The following is a 5024-nucleotide window of genomic DNA, read 5'->3' as shown; positions in this document are numbered from 1 at the left end:
TACGAAGGCAAGTGCAAAGGATACTTCAGAATCAAGGATGTATAGGAGATTCAGGTTTTGATCCTGTGGAACTATGGGTTATGGGCCCACCATGTGGTTCAAAAGTAGGGAGGACACTAACATATTGCACGGTCATGGTAGCAAGGCATGTCAGGGGATAGCCTGTCGGTTATGTTGGCAACAACGTCAGTACCAACGGAGAGGGACGAAGAGAACCGTTTTCCTGCTCGCAAGGCGAGGCGGACCAATAGGCAAAGTTCTCGTCCATCGGTGGTTACCGAAATGTCATCAATAATAGTAATAGGGTCTTACTGACTGTGTTGTACACCGAGGTGTTTACATAAGTAGGGAAATATTGCTGCTTATATCATATAGATCACAAGAAAGATTAACAAAACAATGGAAAGGAAAAATGTGATTATCAGATTAAACACTCCAATGGAAAGGAAAAGGTGTTTAAACAGAAGATTTAGGAGTGTATCTTTTCCCAAGGAACAGTAGAGCATGATACACATGTCAGAACAACAAGTACATCACCATTTGGATAAAGGGGCAAGGGAATTCGTGATGTTATCCATACAACGGTGTTTGGATAATAGAGCAGGAAGCATTTGGCAATGCACTCCAAATGTTCTTGTTGTTGTCCGGCGTACCACAATCATGCTTCGAGGTATCATTAACATGGTGTTTCAAGCAAGAGTAAATCTGAAGGTCACAAGAAGTACAAAGGAACAATTCCAAGAATGTTAAGGAATGTAAGACATAACCAAAACATGACCAAGTCTATATTGGCAGGAAGTCAAGGATGGTGTCGATGACAAAATGAATCATCGATGGGAAAGGATGGTATTTCTCCTCAAGAATTCGATTGATATCTTAGAACAAGGCAGTATATTGATGGTGATCACGACAAATTTTGTCGAGAGGCTCTATGAAGATGCCATCGAGCAGCAACGACATCAAGCAAAAGGAATGATGAAGCGAAGGCTATTGTAACCACGGATACGACACAAGATTGGATTCAAGCTTGTTGTTCAAGGTGGAATGATAAGATGAGGAAGATTGGCGTAAGCTTCGCTCATCATCGAAAAGTTGTGCTCCGAGAATAAGGACCAGGTAGCACCAATTAAAATTAGCACGATAATGATATAGCCAAACAGGCTAAGAGTGATGTGATGGAGTATCACTCCAATTAATAATTTACAAGAGGTAGTGCAATGACACAATATCATCGAGATAACATGAGGCAATAGTTGAAGGTAGATCAAACTAGAGGTTGGACAGGTGAAATGACTTGCAGGAGACAAGTATTTTAACTTGTCCGGGAAATGGAATTAAGGAGAAACTTTGGTCGGAACCATGATTATGAATGATCAAACCACCAATACAAGATGAACTTATAACAAGGGGTAATTATTTTTACGAGTAGCTTCCATGATAAGTTCTACATCGGTTCCATAGGTATGAACACAAAGGTTCAAGGTCGACTCCCTCTTCTTCAATGCATAACCTTTCATTCACTCCTTGTTTTCAAAGAAATTGAAGTACAGAAGATTTATCTGGTGAAGTACCAGAAGAGTAAGACTCATGAGAACTCTCGGGTTTACACGGATTATGGAATGCATAAGTTCAACCCATCGGGGCATGTTTATGAATCTATACAACCATCAACCAAGCAAAAGATACGAGTTCGAAAGCAGAATATCAAAGTCAAAGCATATGATACAATTTACCGAAGGTATTATGTATCAGGGAAAAACTCACAAGATTTTGGATGTGAAGGACACTGTCGGATAATAATCCAACCAAGGATATGGCGGTCCATAAAGGATCTAATGTGAGTATCGATACTCAACCATATGAATAAAAATGCAAAGGTATCGGACTATAGATATATATGGATAACTTCAAAGCTTGAATACAAAGGAATTACGATTTTCAAACCAGAAGATCAGAAGCAGAGGCTCTAATCAAAAGATAATTGGGTTGAATCGATATAGATCGACAATCAATCAAGGTTTGATTTTCCAAGAACAAGCTCATGTTTGGAGCGACGTCTGAGCCGGAAGGATGAATGCTAGGATCTGCTTGAGGATTGCAAGCATTCGCAACATATTGGATCAAGGCACTCGAAACGATAGTGACAGAGGATGTCAACGCAGATTACTAGAAATATGGAATTAACCATAATGCAGGCATGCAAGACTTTCCAAAGCAATAGGCTGCAAAGGATTCTCGGAAGTTCGAATATCATTCCGGGTTATTTTGTGAAACGCATGAATAACTAGGACTGAACAAGTCCTTGATAAGTGTGAGGATTTATTCGAACATGTATTCATGCGTAAAAGGAGCTGCAAGGCAGCAGGCACAACAGATTATCAGAATATCGAAAAGTATTCCAGGGTATCTTGTAATAACAAGAGCAATTGGAAAAGAAGGTTTGGATGGCAAGTTTATGTGGCTATCCATAGGGATTGACCAGTGTTAGGGAATTGCAACGGCGGAGGGCACAAGGGTCTAGGGAAAACATCGACGAGTATCTTCAGAATCTTCTGTGCACCAAGCGAACATCTAGAATGAGGGGCTCTCCGGGAGGAAGTATTTACGAGAACCTAATGTTAGAGTTAGTAAAATCATTTAACCCGAATAGAAGAGATACCAGAATCCCAGAGTATAGACGAGGAATAAAAGATCCTAATACCACCCAATGGCGACGTGGGCCCATAAGCCGCACAACCATGTTAGTAAAAGTTCTGCAATGAGTAGACTCAACTTCGGCCAAGGAGTTGGAAAGGGGGCTACCTACAGGCAGTCAGCTCTAATACCAACTTGTGACGCCCTCGGTTCAATCGTACACTAATCATACATGCAAATGTGTACGATTAAGATCAAGGACTCACAGGAAGATATCACAACACAACTCTAGACACAAATTCAAATAATACAAGCTTTATATTACAAGCCATGGGCCTGAAGGGCTCGAATACATAAGCTCGAAAACACAAGAGTCAGCGGAAGCAACAATATGTGAGTACAAACATAAGTTAGACAAGTTTGCCTTAAGAAGGCTAGCACAAAAGCAACATCGATCGAAAAGGCAAGGCCTCCTGCCTGGGAGCCTCCTAACTACTCCTGGTTGTCGGCGGCCTCCACGTAGTAGTAGGCACCCTCAGTGTAGTAGCAGTCGTCGTCGAAGGTGGCGTCTGGATCCTGGGCTCCACCATGTGGTTGCGACGTCCAAGAAGAATGGAAAAGGGGGAAAAGGGAGGAGTAAAGCAACCATGAGTACTCATCCGAAGTACTCGCAAGCAAGGATCTACACTACATATGCATCGATGTCAATTAAATGGGTAGTATATGTGGACTGAACTGCAGAATGCAAGAAGAGAAGGGGAAAGCCTAGCCTATCAAAGACTAGCATCTTCAAGCAGCTCCAAGCATCTTGCAGCATCAGAAGAGATAAGAGTAGCATAAAGTAGTAGTAGTAGTGTTATCAACCTCGGCCAGAGATCCTTTCTTGACTCCCTGCGAGAAAGCAATCCCAGAGCCATACTATCCAGTTATCACCTCAAGTATCCAGTTCTAGTTGTATCGATTGGGATACAACTCCAAGTGTCCGTTACCGTAGGACAGGCTATCGATAGATGTTTTCTTCCCTGCAGGGGTGCACCAACTTACCCACCACGCTCGATTAACTCCGGACGGACACACTTTCCTGGGTGATGCCCGGCCTCGGCCAAATAATAGCCGCAACCCGACCTAGGCTGAATAGAGAGGTCAGCACACCGGACTAAACCTATGCCCCCAGGGGTCTTGGGCCATCGCCCCGAGAACTCCTGCACGTTGCAAACGTGGCCGGTGTGCAGACCTAGCTAACACCTTAAAAGGTAGGTGCTTACCAGTCCAACCCAGCATGCGCTGCTCAGTCGCATGACGTCTATTAAGCTTCAACTGATGCATATGACACAGAACGCCCATGCTATGCCCACGTGATGGTTAGTGCTATCAGGCAGAGGCCCCTCGGATCAAATATCCAAACTGTTAGTGTGTTGGTAGTGCGGTCACGAGCAGAGACTCACAAAATATGTGACCCCGTCGCCCCATCTCGAGGGCTTGCGGCAAGGGCTAAGAATGCCCGGCCACGCCTCATATTCAACTCTCGGGTACCCTCCAGGTCACGCCGTCTCCACATCACTCGCGGGTACCCCTCAGGGTCGACCCTCCTTTCCAAGTAACACATGTAAAGTCCAAGTATCCGTGTGTCCAAACATCAAGGGGAAAACCCAAGGAATTACCCCGGATGAATTCCACTGGATGTAATCATCAAGGTGGACGTAAGAGGAACCACCCTCGAGGTTCACACTTGAGGGGTTGCACGACAGAGTTGTATCGGAAATGGCTAAGGAGGAAATCACCCTCGATGACCACGATCGAATAGCTACACTACAGAGATCTCACCAAGAGTGATGTATGAGGTTCCACCCTCGGCGTGATGTGATGTGAGGTGTCGGGCTCTGGTCGTCGATCATGTTGATCGAGTCGTCGATGATGAAGCAGGAGCAACAAGGACCAGGTGCAGGTCACTGATGGACCACTAACCAACCTATACTAAGCAGTTTAGGATAAGCAGGTAAGGTAACAATAAGCAGGTTACAAAAGCAGGCTATGCATCAGAATAGGAGCAAACAATAATAGTAGCAAAATCTAATGCAAGCATGAGAGAATGGAATGGGCGATATCAGGATGATCAAAGGGGGGGGGGGCTTGCCTGGAAGCTCCGCTGAAAGGGAAGAAGGGTCGTCGGTGACGTAGACGATCACAGTGGCACCGGCAGCGGTCTCGGGGTCTACCGGAGAGAATACGGGGAAGAAACAATAAATATAAAACAAACAAAGCATCATAAAGCATAACATGGCAATATGACGTGCCGGGTGTGACCTAACGTATGTCTACACGAATAGGTGAAGGGGGAATTCAACCAGGAATGTTTTCCCGGTTCCGGACCTGTGTCAGACAGATGACCG

The sequence above is a fragment of the Triticum dicoccoides genome, chromosome 3B (assembly GCF_002162155.2).
Source record: "Triticum dicoccoides isolate Atlit2015 ecotype Zavitan chromosome 3B, WEW_v2.0, whole genome shotgun sequence".
Classification (NCBI taxonomy): domain Eukaryota; kingdom Viridiplantae; phylum Streptophyta; class Magnoliopsida; order Poales; family Poaceae; genus Triticum; species Triticum dicoccoides.
This window is presented reverse-complemented; position numbering follows the sequence as displayed.